Here is a 20951-nt window from a genome sequence, read left to right on the forward strand (position 1 = left end):
CAGTTTTTCCAATTATGAAGCATGGAAGGTTGGAGAGCTATGTAAACTAGTCTTGATGGTACGGTCCATTTAAGGACCCACTTGCTCTCTCAAACTGGGCCATTTTTGAAGGTGCCAGTCATTTTGACATGCACATCTGTGGCCTGTTTGTAGAAACCTGGGTACACAAAAAATCTCCCATGGCTAAAGAAAGAACATGGACTCCTGAAATGTTTATTTTTATGGATTATTTGATGATGAGCAGTAGTTCAAAGCTCTAAGCAGAATAAATGTGTCGAAGTGCTTGGTCCTTTGTTTTCCAGTTTTTATTTTTAGTGAGGATGAGACTTTTATGTATGAAAAACTACCTGCAAAACGTTATGAATTATTCTTTAATATGTGTTTTATTGTGAGCCCCTGTCCATTACCAAGAAATTCACAATTCACCTGAGAAATATTTTAAACAGCACCAACAACAGTAAATGTAGGCTTTTATTTACAAAAGGCACATCTTTATATTTTCTTTTGTATTGTCTGTGTGCCTCATTTCACCAGTTGCGTTGTTACTGTACTTGAGTATGCTTTGAGAATATTTCTGCTTTATTTTGAGAATAAAACTTTCTGTCTGCTTTCACTTCACTACATTTTCAAAAGCAATGGGCTACTATCACTCCAACATTTTTTGCTAGGCACATTCCTTACTGCAATATTAAACCAGAAAAAAGGTGGGCTATGTCAATACGCACATTGCTGGGCTCAATCAGTTATCTAAAAATACAGGCGCCCCCCCGCTTTAGGAAAAATCCACATAAACAAAGAATCTGCGATGTACACAGCTGGCAGTAACACCCTGTCATCTATGCAGTCATTCCAAGTGCACCTCACTGCAGCCTGCAGAACGGGGCAAGGCTTAAAAGTTCATGCGCCCCAATCCCAGTCTCAGTTCTTTCACACTGTCACTCTGAACTGCATTTGTAAAGTTGGTTGTTTGGAGGCTGTTGTGGAAATATTATTACTGTCGGCCATAAATGTGTCCGTGTATCTGACAAGACTCACACTTATGTTGCTAAAAAATTATAAAAATAAAAATTTTTTTTTGCTTTTGTCAACATGGAAGCATGCTGTTTGCCCTTCATTACAGTGTTCAGAACATGCTGACTCTTAAGGAAAGCCAAAGTGAGGTCTGTGTGCACTCTTGGCCTCTCTACATTAGACACACAGTGAAATGACCCATCATAATCAAGTACTCTGGGAGAGCCAGGCCAGCTGTCACCACCAACTGTGTAAGCACAGCATTTGTAATCTGTCAATGAAAGGCATAAGAGAAGATGCCAGGCCATAATTTCATTTCTCCAGTCATTCCATAAGCTATGTTGGGGTACGGGTGGACTTTAAAGTTTGGCAGGTCATGTTGATGTTCATTCTTGCTGACTGTTTGCCCATGATGTCACACAATGGTTGCTTCCGTAAATTAATAGTTAAGATGAAGTGTTTGTAGCCCACTGTATGAGTACTGGTCCTTAACATTGGAGTTGTCCAATAGTGTGATGTGTTTGATATCGAGTCATATCTAGGTGTACAACAAACTCAAAGCCCTAAATCTTTCTGGATCCCACCAAGTACACTGGTACTGTCATCTAGGGCAACTCTTAATCAGATCTGTTAAAGGAATACTTCACCCAAAAATGATGTTTTTATAATGAAACTCACCTGCAGTGGTACTGTTGTGCACAAAAGGAGTGAACAAAGAGAGAGGCAGACAGCTCAGATGATGTTACCAGGATAGATAGATAGATAGATAGATAGATAGATAGATAGATAGATAGATAGATAGATAGATAGATAGATAGATAGATAGATAGATAGATAGATAGATAGATAGATAGATAGATAGATAGATAGATAGATAGATACTTTATTAATCCCATGGGGGAAAAAAGCAGGCGATCAACTCACAGTGCTCAGAAAATGTGATCTGTGCAGCTGACGCAGAGAGCTCTCCTATTAACCCATTCTATAAGGAGACAACTTCCGAGTCAGATGTTGTGAGTTAATGGCTATCCACTGGCATTTCAACGCAGTTGAAATCTGAGAATTTGGATGGTTTGTGGCGCAAGTCACATAAGTTAAGTGATAATGGAGAAAAATTGTTAATCTAATGTTTTAATGGAGAACAGAGATAATATCAAAAATGTCTGTGAACAAGTCTCCCATTACTTGTGTCGCGTTATTCATACATGAATTCATCGAGTCATATGCTCACAACATGCAAAACGCACTATTTTTTCCTAAACTTTCTGTTAAATAAATACCTTCGGAATATGAAATTACTCCACAAACAGGAAGCTCCTTCACACAGGATCACACTTTTGAACTAAAGACTAAACTTTGGACCAATGAGGGAGGGGAAGAGGCGGATCTTCAGTTCAAATGATTGTGCAAATCTCTGCACATTCCGTTTTCATTCACAAGAGTGCTTTCCCGAAGTGGTTTGTTTACCAGTATTTTAGTAACAACAATGCATGCATTTAGGACGTTGTGGGTATACGACTGAATGACTTGACATGTGGATTATGAGACACAAGTGACATTTTTTTTTCCTTGGATGTCTTTTGGTATCGTTTACTGTTGTCCAGTGTTGGTCATCATAGGCTCCCATTCTACCAGAAACTTTGTTTTCTCTGTTCTCCAAGAACACATGAGATGAAAAATAATTCTCAGTCATCACAAAAAACTATGTGAGGTAAGTAAGATATAAAAAAGAAAGATAATTTTTAGGTGAAGTGTTCCTTAACAGCTCAGATAACCAGCCAGTTTCATAAAGTCTTTGAGTAGAGGGCCTAATGAATAAAACACAAGGCTGCAGATTCACCATTTGACACTGAGAAGATCGCTAACCAACCAGTGATCCAGTTGTACAAAAGGAATGAAAAGAAGGAAAAGACAGACAGAAAAACAATGGAGGCAAAATGTTGCACAAGTTCAAAAATTTAAAAACCCAGGTACTACCAGCAATGTTGGGTAGAAAGGAAACGGGAGTCTGAACAGAAAAAGAACAAAGATTAGCTGTATTTGAATATATACCATAATTAAAGCAGAATAAAATGAAAGCAGGGAGTGGAACATTAGGTAGTTAAGACGAGATCTCACCTAAATAATCAGGTGTGATGGAGAGGTTTACAGATCAAAATAGTTTAATTCCTGAAACTACAGAACTAGAAAATAAAAGAGAGGAAAAACAATGTGAAAAATGAATGCAAGGAGATCTTATAGTGGGGTAGAGAAATTATGTTAAAATTACCTTACCAGAATGTGTCACCTTATCAAAGCTACCATCAACCTTCAAATTACATTAATAGTTGTGTACAAGAGGTGTAGGGAGAAGAAATTCAGAGAAAACAGGTGAAGTCATGTGTTTCATTTAAGCCAAATGGATGCTCAGCGTTTTATTTTTAAATCCAGAAGGCTTCTCGGTGAAGAAAAGAATTATTTAAATCATCTTGTCTGGAGTGGGGTTTCACTATTTGTAATATTGTATATTTTATATCTGAAATTAGATGATGTGCCTCATTGAAATGTTCTTGAAATTGAATGTTTCATGGATGTTTTGATAGATAGATAGATAGATAGATAGATAGATAGATAGATAGATAGATAGATAGATAGATAGATAGATAGATAGATAGATAGATAGATAGATAGATAGATAGATAGATAGATAGATAGATAGATAGATACTTTCTTAATCCCGAGGGGAAATTCACAAATTTATTCAAAAATTAATAGTGCTTTATGTTCAGCAATCTGGTTTTTTAAAAGTAAGAAAAATTTTATCTACATATATTAGAGGACAGGGGCATAAAAGGTATATAATGCCCTTAGTGCTGGAATTGGATCTGTGTTTTAAGGTTACACAACAATATGGTTTGCAAATTAGATGTCCTTTGAGTACATTGTTGCAGCTGCAATGGGACAATTTGAAGTGGCCAGGATTAGACTGTACTGTAATATTGTCAAGATACTTCCAAAGAGCTGTATGTATGTGATTCACAACAATGTCTTTTAGGTTACGGCCATAAGAAAAAACAAACAAAGGATGGTTCAGAGAAGGTGAAATTTGGATTGGGAATATTCCAGTGTTTTAAAATGATATGATGTACCTGACTGGAAAATATAGAATTATGTGGGTCTGCAGACAATCCTAGTGTTAGTGGTAGGTTTATTATGTGATATACGTGATAGATCTTTGTTAATAATAGTTGCCTATTTAGTGGCCTTATCTATGCTTTCTTCGAGTAGCCCCTTTGTAAGAAGCATGATTTTTAAATCCAGTGCTGTTTTGACAAAATCATTCTGTTCAGAACAAATGCACCTTATGCGAAAAAACAAGATGAGTATTAATTAATGTACAAGGATGAAAACTGGGTGTATGAAGTAAACAGTTAAGATCAGTAGGTCTTCTATTTAATGAGAACTGGAAAGAGTCCCTGACAATATTAACCAGGACATCCAGAAATGGAACACAGTTATCACGAAATTAATAAAGACAGGGGTCACAATTATTGATATTGTCCTGAAAAACGTGTAATAAAACAAATTGACTGGAATGAATATTTGCTGTAGAAAGATGCTAAATGAAATTAAGTGAGGTTGTTTATTATATTTTTGTAATCAATATTTGCTCTCTTTATGCCTTGAACTAATTTTTGGTCAAGTACTGAATTTCTCCCTTGTTATGAGGTCATTTCTCTAGCATGTGGTCACGTAGGCAGCTTTTCATTATGACCATCAGTACACTAATGTTTTATAATAAGCATTTTCAGTGCAAGCCTCATCCATAGTTCACTCATCTCTGCTATGTGGGAAGTTGATTTTTTAAGCGTATATTTTACAATGGAATAAAATTTGAAAAAAGCTGTCATTATTGGAGGGTCTTTGCCTACAGGCACCACATGTGACACCTCTCCCCAAATGATGTCCCTCATGGTAAAACTTTGGGCAGACATGACTCAATAGGCTAATGGCCCCTAATTAGCTGGAGTGCTGGTGGTTATGGAAACTGAAAGGTGCAGACGGCCGAGATTGCGGGTTCTTTGGCTCTTGCAGGGAGGTGGGTGGTTTGATTACTGGTTTCAGTCTATTAGTCAGTGGCAGAACAGATCCAGTCAGGTGTGCTGTGCTCTCTGTTTCGCGCTCCTGTCATGCAGAAACTGACTTGGATTATTGTGTGTGCGAGCCAGATTGGTGTAAAAGCCACCTGCGTGAACAAAGAGAAGCTTGTGGCGGGGGGTGATGCGGCTGCTGTCGTCCGTAGCAGGAGGGCAACTGCAGAGACCTGTATTTTCGGAGAGCCAGTTGAGAACTATGGCCGTGTTTTTGTTTTTGTCTGTTGACCTTGATGCCAAGCCAGTTGACGCCATCCTAGTCAGCAAGGTCAGGTCTCCAGCGATAGCTCCATGTCAACTTTGTAGCCCTTTTTCACAATAGCACTCCAGCCCGGTTTCTGTCAGCAATGCTTGCTGCTGACTCACGGTGGGAGCTGCCTGTTGATCTTATTTACTTTATTTTTTTTATTGTAATCTCTCCGTGAAACCTGTAAATTATGCTGCAAAGAAACAGGAGAGGCAGTGGCATTGTGGTGGAAGCCTGAAAGGACACGAGTTCAAGTTCCAGTTTATCTTCAAGCCCCAAAAATCTAAACTCATCTGGTGACTGCGTGTGTGACACTATCTTGTAAAGGATCGCTGTCCTGCCCAAATTTGGGTTGTGCCTTACAACAGAAGCTCTCTGTAATCTCAAACTAGAAAAATCATTTTCAGAAAATTGATGGAAAAAAGAGTGGCACAGTGGTGTCACTGCTGCCTCACAACAAGGAGGCTGGGGTTCAAGTCCTCCCTGCGTGGAGTTTGAATACCTCCCTGTGTCACAATCCGAAGACATGCACATTAGGTGAATTGGTGATGTTAAAATGGCCCTATACTGTTTTATTTTATGAGGTCAGAGTCTCATGACAGCTCTGCCTAACTTCATTGCTATGTTGTCAGTAGGGTATATCATAATACTTGGTATGTATTGATTAAATAAATGTTGGACTAGCTTCTGCTAGGAATGATAGTCAGTCATCATGCCACTGTATAGAGACATAAAACAGTTGTGTGATCATATAGCAAAGCAACACAACATGAAGCAGCCCTGACTGCCCAAAACACCTGGTATGGATAGTCTAGCAGGAACAGATTCACATCAAAGGCCATGGTCAAAAAGCAAAGAACTGATAGAAATACAACCAACATAAAGCAAACAATCTTAGTTAGAAACAGAGTTTTAAGATTAGGATACATACATCTAGCAAAATGAGCATTGTGGTCAAAAATCCAAAGCAAACTAAATTGAAAGAGGAACAATAACAACAAAAGGTGAAACAAAGTAATGCAACTGCCAAGACCTCAGGGTGGACCCTGTTCTTCTAATGTCTGACCAGATAAGGTGTTCGGAAACAACAGATGAGAGGTGGAGCTAGTGCTTTGTCTAGTAGAGGGAAATAAGGATGGAGCCCAGAGCCTCCCCAAGGATGATCATCTGCAGCAGGGCGCTAATCTTTAGCTATACAATCAGCCTGTCATGAATTGCCCTTAAGCTATATAGGAGCATGGAATTTCACTTTGATGTACGTTTCAGTTTTTTTTTTTTTTTTATAAAAGATGTCAAATTGTTATATTTGATACAGTAGCTCAATCACGGCTGAATCACAGATCCAGCATGCTTTCGTTACATATATGCAGTGTTTTCTCTAACTACTCACAGAGCCACTGCAGCCACCACCAATGTGTAGCATCCATCTGGCTGATATGACGGCAGCCATTCTTGTGCCAGTACGCTTGCCACGCTTACCTTATTAGGTGGTGAAGGGGTTAGAGTTAGTTAGCCAGTCAGAGACAGGGGGTAATTAGGGGGCCATTATGGACAAAATTGTGAAGGGCAGCTAAGCCAGGACATTGGAGCACACCCTGCTCCTTTCAAAAGATGCCCAGGGATTGGTTATGATCTTTTTGCACCAATCCACACCCATTTTGTTGTCCTTTTAGTGTTTGCATTTTCTCCCTGTGTATGTGTAGGTTTTGCTCCTGGCATTCTGGTTTTTATCCAACATCCCCAAAGACATGCAAGGTAAATTAATATAATTAGTAACTCTGTTATCCCTTTTGTGTATTAGAGGGCACTGTGATGGATTGGTACCCTCTCCATGGTAGTTTCTAGCCTTGAAGACAATTCTGTGAGGATTTAAACCCCCATTCCACCAAACTGGTTTAAGCTGGTTTAATAATGTTTTTATACAGTATACAGGTATTTGATGCTACATTACATTACACAGTGCAGTAATGGTGAATGAATTAATACAACAAACTTTAAAGGCCATAAAATATATCAAATTCCAACACAAAAGTAATTTATAACATGCAGTGATAATTACAATCCATCTTGGGCTGACAGTACACTGTGATAATGATAATGGTTGACATACCTGAATATGCATAATTAAAGTGATGGAAGTTTATAATTATTGCTCATATACAGAGTCTTTCTTTTTAGTGCTATTTGCAATACAAAATGAGAGTTTTTATGAGAGTCGCTGTGTACTCCAGGGTAACGCTGGTGACACAGCACTAGTGGCTCAGTGGCTCATTTAGCAGCGCCCAATTCAGACCCTCACAGGAATATCCATTATTGTAGCCAGTCATAGAAACCGTACAAGTTAACTATTCAAACTGAATTGGCTGCTATAGTCAGTGCAGCATGTTCTATGCTTTGGACAGCCATTTGTCTCCAATATAGGATAGGTTATTGTGATTTTGTTTTCCAAAGAACCATTTAATGGGTGCTTGTCTTTCAAAGCAGCTACATATTACTAAATGGCAACTCTGCCTCCTACCTTTGCACATGCCAGTTCACTCTACAGATAACCCATGCCATACTTACCAGCTCCAAAATTTCAAAGTGCCAGAGGGATATAAGCACTGCACAGGTATAATTTCATCATCTAGCAAATACCTGGAAGTTACCACTCAAGGATGGATGCTCTGTCCTGAAGAACTTTTCTTCCTTGAAAATTGTAGCTACTGTGCCATCTGCTGAATGCCATGCAAGTGCAAAAGAAACCGCAAAGGCATCAGCCTTACCGAAGCAGGCATAGGAAGAAGGCAGTAAAGAGCAGAACTTTAAAGACCTTCAAAACTCAGCTTGATGTTATTTTGAAGAACTGAGGCGAATAGGATGGATGAGCTTGTTGAGATGAATGGCCTATTCTCGTTCCAATTGTTCTAATACTCTAAGACGCAGGTATCAGTTTTCAGTTTTTCTATCTTTAAGAAACAGAAAGAATAAAACTTACAGAGATGTATATTTATGGCACCAGCATGGCATTTAAAGTCTGCACAGTGTGTTCTGCACTTGTTCACAGGGTTTGCCCATTTTTGTATGGTTTGCCCATTTTTGCATGGTTGACCCAACCTAGTATAGTGGAACCTCGGTTCACGAACGTCTCGGTACACGCCCAAATCGGTTTACGACCAAAAAGTTCGCCAAACCTTTGCCTCGGTTCACGACCACACACTCAGTATACGAACAAGCCAGGTTCCCTTTCGGTTTGTACATGTTCAGTCTCTCCCTGTGCATTTCCTGTGCAGCGAGACACACACACAGGCAGCGCGAGAGAGAGCCGCGCACACACACAGGCAGCGAGAGAGATAGAGCTGCGCACACACACAGGCAGCGCCAGAGAGAGACAGACGCGCACACACACAAGAGCGTGCTACAGAGACACACACACACATACACACACAGGCGCTCCAGGCTCACAAGAGAGAGAGAGAGAGAGAGTGAGAGAGGGAGGGAAGCTTAAGGTAGAGAAGGCTTGTTTTTGTTTTCAGTTATTTACAGCGATCGGCTCGTAGCCTGCATTGTTGCAATGTTACTTATCTTGGTGGTTTATTAAATTACGGATTTTTCAAATGTTCATTTTTTCCCCTGTGGTTAAAACTCATTAAAAAAAATGTGTTTTTAGCGAGCGGTTCCTAGCACTATAGCGCGAACTATTGCAGTGTTAGTTTTCCCTGTTGTTCAAGGTTTTCTCAGTGTTATTCAATGTTTTTACATTTAGTTTACTATTACGCTGTGCATTCTATGGTATAATTAACTATATTTGTGCTTAAAAATTAAAAAAAATATATATTTACATACAGTTCGTACGGTCTGGAACGGATTAATTGTATTTACATACAATCCTATGGGGGAAATTGCTTCGGTTCACGACCAAATCGGTTTACGACCAGAGTTTTGGAACAAATTATGGTCGTGAACCGAGGTTCCACTGTACATAAAACCCCAATCCCCCAGACCACTCCACTCCAAAAAAAAAACAAACTAAGGTAAATGAGACCATCAGGATGCAGCTGTAAACTGATTCAGCTCTAAAGACTAAGCGCCCTCATACAAGACGTGCTGAGCGAACATCATCAGTGTGGCCCAGTGGAGTTCAGAGTGATTGCCTATGAAAGCTTGCTTTTTCTAATATGGCCTTTCGGTTATGAAGATCTGCCTGGTGACAGGCTGATCTTTCTCATGACTTTGAAGGGCCACCATCTGAGGCCAGGCTGTAAAGTTCTGAGGTGCCGCAGTATGCCAGCGATGCCGTTCTATATCCCTTCTGTTCCTCAGCTGTGTGAGCACCGGCCTCAGCGTGGAGCCTGTGGAATATAGCAGCTGCACCAACTGTGGCCTATCTTTAGTCTTTGTGAAGTAGACTGTCATGTTTTGTTGTGAAGAAATTGGTAGATGACATTAGTAGGAAATATTTAAATCATAAAAAAAACCCTTTAGGAAATTAGGCATCATGGATGATGCAGGCTTCTCCTTTTTGCTATTTTTAAAGAAGACCTGTTATTAATACATGCATCATTTTGTATACAGTATTTTTATGCCTAGGCACATGTTGATAAAGCTCTCTGTTTTAGCTGGCAAGTGTCATAGACCTTGTGTTCACACTTGAAGAGAAATATTCAAGAAAGGCTCTGCCCTTTTCCTCAGGCGTCATGATCTCAGCTAGCAAAGTGTAACGGTCTGAGTCTGTGTCTTCATCAAAGGCCTGCTGTGCCCTGTCAGATTTCCAAGTGCCGGATTACAGCCTGCGATGCCATAGAGAGTAAATGGCCTCCTCACCTCTGGGTGCACATGGAATGGAAAATCTCACACTGAGGCAGTTTGATGAGGTACACTGTAACATAAAGAAATGAAATATTATCTGTCCATCTATCTCTCCCTGATAGCAGTGATAGCACTGACTTTGTCTTTGTTTTCAGTGCCAGTAATGATGACATAAACATAAGGAGATGAGGGCATTAGAAAATATAGTCTTTTACACCCACTGTGACCATTGAGGGCCTTTGGGGCCACCAGCACTACAGTAGCTGATGACAAGACAGGTTTGCCAGCACTTGAAAGGTTTACGTTCCTGAAATAAATCCATGGTGAGTTGCTGACAAACTTTGATTCCTGGTAACTAGCACTTGCATTAGACAAAATCAGTGGACTATAGAAATCTACCCAAGATTCATTTTTATATTTATAAAAGCCAGTCTGCTTCCCTAATTGGTGATTGAACTTGTAGTGAGAAATAGCTGGAAAAAAACCCTGCAGAAATGTAGAGTACATCTTTGCAGAGAGCCAGACTTGTGCTGATAATCCAGTGAGGTTCTTATGTGGCTTTGCTCACAGCTAGTTGTTTTGTGGGTACGTCATGGATTGCAATATGGCGCCACAAGGCTAAGAGCCTCTTTAACCTGTGGTCAGTCACAGACTGGCTGACTGGCCTGCTGATCTGATTTTCAAACCCTGTTGATCTGTGGAGAGTATGTCACAGTCTGTTGGTGTCTGTTTAGGCTGTGCTAAACACACCTTTAAACACCTGAAAACACACCTTTCCTATACACCGTTTACTTCCCTATTCTGTTTGCCTGTTGGGTGGCACAGTCGTTTGCCCTGCAGTATCATAGCCCCGGGTGTGAATCTTGGCCTTCTAGCATATGAAGTTTACAGGTTCTCTCCCTATCTGTATGTGTATTTTTTTTCCATATACTCATATACCATATTCTTTCCATATATCCAAAAATGTACATATTGGGCTCACTAATCTACTATGCTTTGTATCATAGGTGGGTTTCTTTCCTTCTTTCACTGTTTCAGCGATCAGCTCCTGCTCCCTGCAGCCCTGATAGTGAGTTTAATATGTTCAATAAATTGATGGATGGGTCTTTATCCTATGCTGAACAGGGTGTGTGTTGGCATAGCTAGAATGTATCATAATGATAGATTGACTTCCTGGGCCAATGAGAAAATCTGAAAGCATAGATTTTTTCCAATAGTTGGGGCACAGAATTCCTAGTTCCATTTAAAGGAGATATTATGTTGATTGAGATTTTGAAAATAATTATAAGATGTTGTTGAGCTTGTTTCATTTGAATCATCTGTATTGAAACATCACTGTGTTTCTTCAAAAATTGTTGAGGAGCAGCTTTGAAGTTTGAAATCACAAAGGTAAGGAGCCAGGTACTGTAGACATTAAAATGGAAATGGCTTAACTCTTTGAGGGCTGAATATTTTTTTGTCAGCCGGCAGAAATGCGCAGCTGGAGCTAAAGGCAGATCTGGCGAGAGAGTCAAGCGAATGCGCAAAGCAAAATACGGCGTAGACAACATTTTGCGTATCATTGTGAGTTGGACTCTGACTTATCACACTCCAATTTTGACGCAAGTGATGTGGAGATCGAAAACGAAAGTGATGTACCAGCATCAGCTGATCAGTTCCCAGCTGATCATAGTGCTGACTGCAAACCCATAGTGGACGGCAGCTGTGTGAAGACCCTGCTATATGTCATTAGAAGTCGACACCCACCTTGAAAGACTTAAAGTAATCAGACTTGCAAAACCAACAAGTAGTTAAAAATTAAACTAACTAAAGTCTGAAGTAGGTGTGGGTACTATACTGATTGTGTTGTAAATATGAGTCAAAGCACTATGAGATGGGTGTGAGGCCTTTAAAAAAAACCCTAAGCCACACAAGGACCTTCTCTAACCTGCCTAGATATGACCTCACCCCAGGCAACCAACAACTATAGGCAGGGCCTGGCTTTTAAAGTTCAAAATGTGCTTTAAATATTCAAGGTTGTACAAAAATGTGATTCAAGAGAGAGAAACCATCCAACCTGTAGCTTGGAAAGGCAACCTCAAAAAATAATTTTTGAAAATGGAGTTTATTTTCAAGAACAAACGAAAGAGACACACAAAATAGAAAAAAGGGCAAAAAAGTATTTGGCTAAGAAGACAAACCCACATGAACAAGTCCTGAAACGAAATCTAGAGGCAGTGTCCAGAAACAGAAGCAGTGAGCCACATAACTAGAAAAATCAAAAGAAAACAATCCTCACAATAGAAACTCTGGCTGCACCCAGTGATCCACTGCTGGGACCTTCTCTCTGACCACAATCTAAATGCTGAGGAAGGACTTGCAGCGGTGACTTCAGAGTGGCCCCGCCTCCTGGGGCTCCACTTACAAAATGCAATGAATGGAAGAACATTTAAAGACATAGTGCACAAAGAATAAGCAACCCTAACAAAAAATACATAAAAATATGAAAAAACAATCATTCAAAAACAACAAAATGGAAAATCAATACAAACCTTGGAAAAATCCTGTAACATAACAGGTTCATTTTGTATACCAGATTTAATTCTTCTTCCAGGATGCATTTTATAAAAAGCATTTTGCAGACAGGCTAAGAATTACTGGAAAACTTGTGCATGCATTTAAACATAAAATATAAAACTGCATGGAAAAAAAGGGAAATTTCATTTAAAGGGAGTGTCTTTCTGTATAGACTGGAATTGTGAACTGTGGAGATGGGTCTAACTGCAACCTGCAATACAGATAGATAGATAGATAGATAGATAGATAGATAGATAGATAGATAGATAGATAGATAGATAGATAGATAGATAGATAGATAGATAGATAGATAGATAGATAGATAGATAGATAGATAGATAGATAGATAGATAGATAGATAGATAGATAGATAGATAGATAATTAATCCCCAAGGGGAAATTCATAAAATTTCCGGTCGGTCACGAATTGGCCTCTGATGTCAGTCCTGACAATAAGCTTATATGATTTGGTTTACTAAACAGTCATCTTTATTTCAGTCAGATAACCCTCCCACAACCCTAATCTTCACCACAATGCAACAAAGCTTACTATGTAAATTACCCCAATCTCCACCATGTATACTGCACACTAATAACTAAGTTTAACAACACCCCTGACCTTAAGTTATTGCTCAATAAGTCTTGAACTAGACTTGACTTAACGCACAGTGGACGTTTTGTAACTGACATTGTGAGCGTTCTCTGATGTTCTGGGCGTTACGTGACTCGTGTCATAGGTATTGCTGGCTGCAGTTACACACTATTGGAACTGTGTGGAATAAGTGAGCCTACCCCTTTAAGAGTATTACACAGAATGCTGTGTAGTTCAACCTGGTGCAGCAGAGTCTAGCTGCAGATCTCCAGAGCTCTGCTCTGTTTAGCTAGACCTTTCTCCATTGGTGAATCAATGAAAACACGAAGCCGGACAGGAAGAAGCTGCATCTTGTGCTGTGACTGCTTGGCAGGTGCGTGAGTGGAAAATTGTGTACTTTTATCAAGAGAGAACACCTGCTATTGAATCCGTTTGAGTGTCACAGCTTTAACAAGCATTTCAGTGGATAATAGGCACTCAAGTGTGCATAATTAGTCAGTAGGACACTTGTTATTTGTGAAAAAATATGTTTCAGTCTGAACAGATACATACAAATATATCATACTGGTATCTTCTGAAGCCATCAGAATTTCTAATTATACCGTGATATGGATTTTTAACTGTGCCGCCCACTCATAGTCTGAAGTATGTCGATTACAGAAAAATAATGGTAAATTCAACACAGAAATATTATGCCTTATGAATTCATTACTTCAGAATCCTAGGTTCAAATGCCCACCAAGTCACTCCCTGTGTTGACTTTACATGCTCTCCTATTATTCATATGGCTCTTCCTCAACATCCCTAAAGTACACCTGCCAGCTGTAACTGTAATTTGACCCTCTGTGGATGTGTTGGTGTGAATGGGCTACATGGTAGACTGGCTGTCTGATAAGAGCCATTTACCATCTTACTCTTTATGCTGGTGGATTAGCTCCCCGTGATACTGAGCATGTAAAGAGGGTTGGCAGAATATTGATGTTCCATTCTAGAAGGAGGTGTGTTAATCACTGCTTCTTCATGTCTTGTGTTTTTTTAAACTATCACATGTAGTTATTGAGTGGTAGAGAGAGCCATGCCTAGAGCAGTCAAATACAAGCTAAAAATTGAAATTTACATTGAAGCAGTTGGCTGAAGGTAATGATATTTGCCGGTATCGCTAGATTACTGTAATCTGAGAAAAATATATTTTCAGCATTGAGCCAAAAGTGGTTTCAAATACTTGAATTGTCATTTAGCCACTGGCAGTTCTGTTATTTTGCTGTGGCTTGTGGTCATTGTGTAGCTGCCCATGCGAATGGATTAAAGGCCTCAAACATTCTCCCGCAGGTTGTCATGCTTTTGTATACTCTTGAAATTCATGATTCTCAGGTGAGACTTCTAAGAAAGCAGGAGTTGATGCCAGGTCATTTCCTGATTAAAAAAAATGAAGCTGTTCATCCATTCCATGTTGCAGTGGTGATCAGGTCTGGGAATCCTGGAGTTGGCACTGGTCATCTGGCAGCAGTGACATTTAATCACAGAGTGGGGACTGAGAGGATGGCTGGGAGACTGCAGTATCGCAGGTTTAAATTCTACCAGGCCATTAACGTACTGGATAAATCAAAGCACCCATTTACACTCAAATTGTAAAGCAGTGGTAAGTGCATGATGGCACCGAGGATGAAACAGAAAATAAAAATGTTCATATTTCTATAGTTATGATTTTTAATTTTTAGTTGGCAGTGTAAACTGGTGGTAGTAGTATTGTCCACAATGAAAGTTACACTTTCCTGAGGTATTCTGTCATCCTGTCACCATACCACCAAGCCAAGGTGTTGGACTGTAGGCTTCAGTGCTGTGGCTCTCTTCATGTCCACAGCATTATGGGCTTTATGGGATTTGTAACTTACTTTTTTTAAGACATTTTTATAAACATTGTATGCATATCACATATGTGTGAGTTCACCAGTTTGTCCTAGTCAGTCTCTTAGAAGCTTGGGAAAAAATTGTAAGCGCATTATTTATTTATATTTTTACAAATTTGTTGTTTTTAACAATACAGCACTTGCTAGACTTTGCTGTTCATCTCAAGCTCATGCACAGTCTGCCTTCAGTGCAGTCTTTTGAGGCACACCAAGCAACAGTGGCAAAGAGATTATGAATGGAATGAACACAGCTGTGATCTCCCTCTGCTGTGACTCAATACCGCTTTTCATGATGGTGACATAAATTACTGCAGCAGAACTGGACAACTGTTGACTTGCAGCCCAGGACGAGGAATCACAGGGTGCAGCACAGCAATCTGCATGCAGTAGTAGAAATTGTTTCTAGTCATCTTTTTATGACCAGACTGGATATGGCTGAGATATTACTTGAGATATAAAATACAAAGGGTAGCTCAGGACTTTGGCATTTCGCATTCTGCCACTGTTATGGAATGCTTATGTGGGAAACCTTGGTGAAGTATTTTCAGAAGGGTCTAGCCTTAAATGGATCACTGATAGTGTTTTATCTCATTAAATTTTTATTATTATTATTATTATTTTTTTTTTTTTTTGCATTTATCCAAAGTAACTTAAAAATTTGAGATAAGCTACAACTGTTTATTGATTACAGTGGGATTATAGGCTAGTGAAGTGACTTCTCAGGGACACACAGTGAGGAAGAACTGGGATACTAACTGCTTCAAAGTCCAGTGCCTTAGCCATAACACAGCACTAATGGGTGTTCAAGAAGAATAATCCAAATGAATCTTTTTGCCCTCAGCTCAATTCTCACAACATTCAAACATTTATAGCAATAAAATGTTTGTGATGCACCATCAGGTGGAATTTTAAGTGTAATGCATTTTATTGCTACATATGTTTGAATGACAGAAACATAGCTACCAGATGGATACACAGATATGTGTTCTTTTATTAAGATGAATAATTGACACGTTTCTTGTTAATGTTTCTGCTAAACATTACCACAGCCAGGAAAAGGAAGATAGGATGAAGAAAGGTGCAGAAATCTGATATGAAGAGTTGCTGTTAATTCATTTTGAAAGCATTGTAAAAAATAACTAATACTGTATATGATAGTGTAATTTAATCTTACACTGCATAAATTAAATTGATACATTTGGTTCCATTTCAGTTTCACTTAGAACACTGTTGCTTTAGGTTTAGTCTATATACTGTAGACAGAGCCTAATTCAGTCAGTTTGACTCTTAAAGATGACAATGCCACATTAACTGGCTATTCTAAATTGATAATGTGTGTTTGAAGATAGATAGATAGATAGATAGATAGATAGATAGATAGATAGATAGATAGATAGATAGATAGATAGATAGATAGATAGATAGATAGATAGATAGATAGATAGATAGAAAATAAGCGCACGCCATACAGGGTTGGTTCCTACCTTAAACCCAATGCTGTCAGAATACGTCCTGGCCTTCGTGGGGCCCTTAATTGGACTGTCTTGTACTATCTATTTAAACATACAAATATATGAAGATTTTTCCTGCACACATTCTGTAATTGCCTGTAATTGTCGTTTATTATTTTTATAATACTGATTTTAAGAGTTTCACTACAATACATAAATTACACATCAGTAAGACATATGGGACTTCACCTTTTTCAGATCAGGTTAAGTACCTCTCACCTATTCTTCTAGTTGCCATTGAATTTTAACAGAAATCTTTTAGTCAATCTGTATTTAATTAGCATTTTTCATAGCAAGCCACACAACAAAGTGTTTTGGAAAGCAAATTTAAATCAGCTAAAGAATCAAACATCAGACTGCAAGAATATTCAAACAGCTCATACAGTCAGAATATGAAACAATGAGCTGATTATTCCAAATGATCAATTAGCAGGAAGAAATGGCAGAAGACAGCATCAGTGTGGTAGGAACAAGGTCTGCTACCGGAGAATTTAACACACAGATTATAGATCTCCAGTGCAAGAGACAGAAAGAAGGAAGGGACTTTGTACCCCACTCCTCGGCATCGCTCTCTGCTGCTGGACATTTTTTGTGCTGAGCTGCAGGGGTAGAACTTTGTCAGTCATTCCCCAGAAGCCATGACATATGCCGACTTAAGAGACTCCACGGCAGCACCAGTATGATTGAAGCTCTTGAGGGACCATACATCAGCAGGGTCCTTTTCGTCCAGATTTCTGAGTCTGTTATTAGAGCTATGAAGTGGAAATCCCTGCTTGTGTTGCATTATGAAGGAAAACAGACAGCAGGAAAACCAATAAGGATGAGGCGTGCCTGTCTTTTGGTTATCTGCTGGGGAGCCTCTGTAAACAGTCATAAACAGAGAATAAAAGAGTGCTGCCCCAATCAAAGGAGACTTAATTGTAGTGCTCTGTGTAGTGTCCTTCAGAGCAACAGAGCAGGGTTTTAATTTTCTTTTGCCGTAAAGTTGGTCTTTTCTTTTAATAGGCAGGGTGTGGGACTGACCACAAGAGTGAGATTCTGTACCTCTGTTTAGCAGAACACAAACTGTTCTCCGCCTCTGTTGTCATCATCTTTTATTGTTCACATCTACTCCTTCAGACTAAAGAGTCAAAATCTGTTAAAAGAAGACTAATTTTACAGTAGGCACCTGGATGAGAGGAATTTTTAATCTGCAGTTCTATTTAGAATGCTAGATGACATGTGCTGTATAACCTGATAGTAAAGGCAAATCTTAATTTCAAGCAGATGACTGCCTTTCCCATCTTGGTAGCTATACTGCCCATCATTTACTTACAATACTGCCATGCTAATGTTGTCTCCAACCTCCTGTTCAGTGATTATGGGCTGAGAACCCACTGCTGACCTGCTCTCATTGCAGGCTGCACTTGTGGTTGAGGTAACTGCAGCACACCGATTAAAACTGAAAAGACTGCGGCAGCAGCAGCAGGACCCCTGAGGAGTCGGCATTACATCATAGCCTATTTATAAGCTTTCCTAATGGAGGAGGTGCTTTCAGAGGAGCACTTTAGAGATTCTACTCAGGATTTTGATTTAACGATGGACCTTGGGGACCTTTAGGGGTTTTCCAATTGCTGTTTTGTCCAATTTACAAAGCACCAAAAGGATCACTTCAGATGATGGTATGAGCTGACACAGATTTGGTCGAGTTCATATACAAGGTTCTTGATTGGCTGACATATGGAGATCAGCCAAAGCATTCCAATAAAGCTAGGCCATCCCATTTAACAAAATAAAATAAATTAATAACCATCATTTTACTTTCTTTTGATCTTTTACTTTGTAGCTGGCATCAGCTCTTCTCCCTGGGCTGTACTTTTCAATCTGGTAGGACTGGAGATGTTCCATCCTGGGTACTTTTTTTTCTTGCCATTCTCACTACACGTATATTTGCCTTGATTGGCTTAATTTTTTTGTTGGTGGCTTTTGCTGCCAATCTCGTTTGTGACTGGTGGTCCTAGAGCTTTGCTCTATTAAGAGGCAAGTGATTCCCCAGTTGGTGACTTGTTTACTCCGAGAGATCAGAGCTGCTCTTTAATTTGTCCATATACCCTACTGTCATGGTTTGTTTTATCTGCTAGTTTCTCTTCACAGGTATCCATTTGCTTATTTGTTTCTTCTCATATTGGTTTTTATTTAGACGGCAGTACTTCTTACCAAGACACACATTGAACTAGAGGCCCCACTGATGAGCATACGTTTCTTCAAATAACATAACATGACATAAAATTCTCCAACCTGTTCAGGGGATGGTTCAGAGCCCATCCCAATAGAATTCTCCTATTATTGACAATTCTAATTTATGTGTATGAAGGCATGTGTGAGTGCCACCCGCAATGGACTGCTGTTGTCTATAGAGTCGCTTCCTGCATTACCCCCAATGGTGCGAGGAAAGGTTCTGGCCTCCTTTGACACCGAATTGGGTTAAGCAGGTTTCAGAATATGAATTAATGAATGCCAGCCACATTAAGAGTGTAAAAATACCTATAAATAATAGGATACCATTGTTCCACTGTTTTTTAAGCAGAGACCTTCCTTTCCAGTCTTGGCTGTGTATGCTGCCACACTCACAAGTGTTGTTCACACATGGGATCTGGTATTGTATATCATTCCAGAAATCTAGTGGGATTTTCTTGTTCACTATCAGGACAAGAGCTTGCGGCATCAATTTCACTGTCATTCTCTAATCAGTTAAGAGAAGCCTTTTCTACTCTCAGCTGAAGAGCCTGAGTGTGCTGCTGGTGAAGAGAATTCCCTTAACCAGCATAGAAGTGCTATAAAAGTGTTACTGTCATTATAAACTTCTTCTGTGTCTTTTAGGTACTGGGTGCCATGCCTACGTTGTCAGTCTGTTGTTGTTGTCCATGAGACGTAAAGGAATACTCCACCCAAAAATGATATTTTTTAATATATTACTTGCCACATGTAATTTGCAGTGGCAGTTGAGAAAAATTCTGAAGTTTTCAAAGTGAAATCAAATATCAAAAATTTAATTTCAACAAGATCCTGTGGTGACCAATTCTAGACAACAGCAAAAAATGTGAAAATCGTCCATGAGAAAAGAAAAAAAAGTCACATAACTCACGTTGATCAATCCACGTGTTCAATATTCATTTGGATGGTCAAACTTTTCAAAATATGTTCATTTTTGCTAAAATATTATTAACAGTTACTTCCTGAAAAACTCGGCATTGAATGTCAACAGGAAAGATGTCTTTCTAGCAATGCTGTATGTTTGAAGTGAAGATTACCTCTTCCCATCATTCATTGGTGAAGAATCCCATCCTCAATTCAAGCACATAGTATTCTGGGAATGACATCCTGTTGACATTAAATACAGATATTTCAAGGAGTAACTGTTAATGATATTTTAGCAAAAAATGAACACATTTTGCACATTTTGACTATGTGAATGGATAAAGGACATGTGGATTATGCAACACAAGTTACATGAGAATTTTATTTTTTAAATTTTTCCACTGATTTTTTTTCACATTGTTTGCTGTTGTCCAGAATTGGCCACCACAGAGCCCTGGTGAAATGGAGTCTTCAGTATTTAATTTCTCCACAAAAACATGGAATTATTTTTTTTTATTGGCCATCACTACAATGTACTGTACATGGGGTAAGTAACATATAAAGAGTAGGTATCATTTTTCAGTATAGTATTCTTTCAAGGCTATTTCACATTATGCAACTTTTCCAGCAATTTTCATTTGTGCCCCTCATGTACATAATCTTACTGAGTCAAAGGCAGTCAAAGGCAGTCATAGGCGCACTCCTGTGAACTCAGTTGTTTAATGTGACAAACCCAGCAACTCACTCCAATGACATCAAACAGGATTTGACTTTGTCTGTTGTAAATCATTCCCTGGATCTCCAAAGTTTTCTTTTCTAAAGGATTTTTTTAACTGGAGATTTTAACTCATATCAATAGGGTGTTATGTTTATAACACACCGATATGTTAGAAGGGCTTGTGGTGCCACTCAACAACTCTCTGTAGTGATTGAGTTTTATCGGAAATAGTGAAGATGCTTAGGATTAGTGAACACCAATGGGTCTCCTGTGCTTAGAGTTGTCAGAGATGACTTCCTCATTGCTGTAGGATTTATGAGAATTGTATTGGAGGCAGGCATTGTGGTAACTTCATGGGTTTTTGGCTTGGC

At 39.1% G+C, this 20951-nt stretch overlaps 1 protein-coding gene across 5 annotated transcripts in view; it reads left to right on the forward strand.

The window, feature by feature from the left end:
* Positions 1-20951, forward strand: part of bcar1 (BCAR1 scaffold protein, Cas family member) — a 286839-nt gene that overhangs the window by 201135 nt on the left and 64753 nt on the right. The window lies entirely within an intron of this gene.

The sequence above is a fragment of the Erpetoichthys calabaricus genome, chromosome 9, assembly GCF_900747795.2.
Source record: "Erpetoichthys calabaricus chromosome 9, fErpCal1.3, whole genome shotgun sequence".
NCBI lineage: Eukaryota > Metazoa > Chordata > Cladistia > Polypteriformes > Polypteridae > Erpetoichthys > Erpetoichthys calabaricus.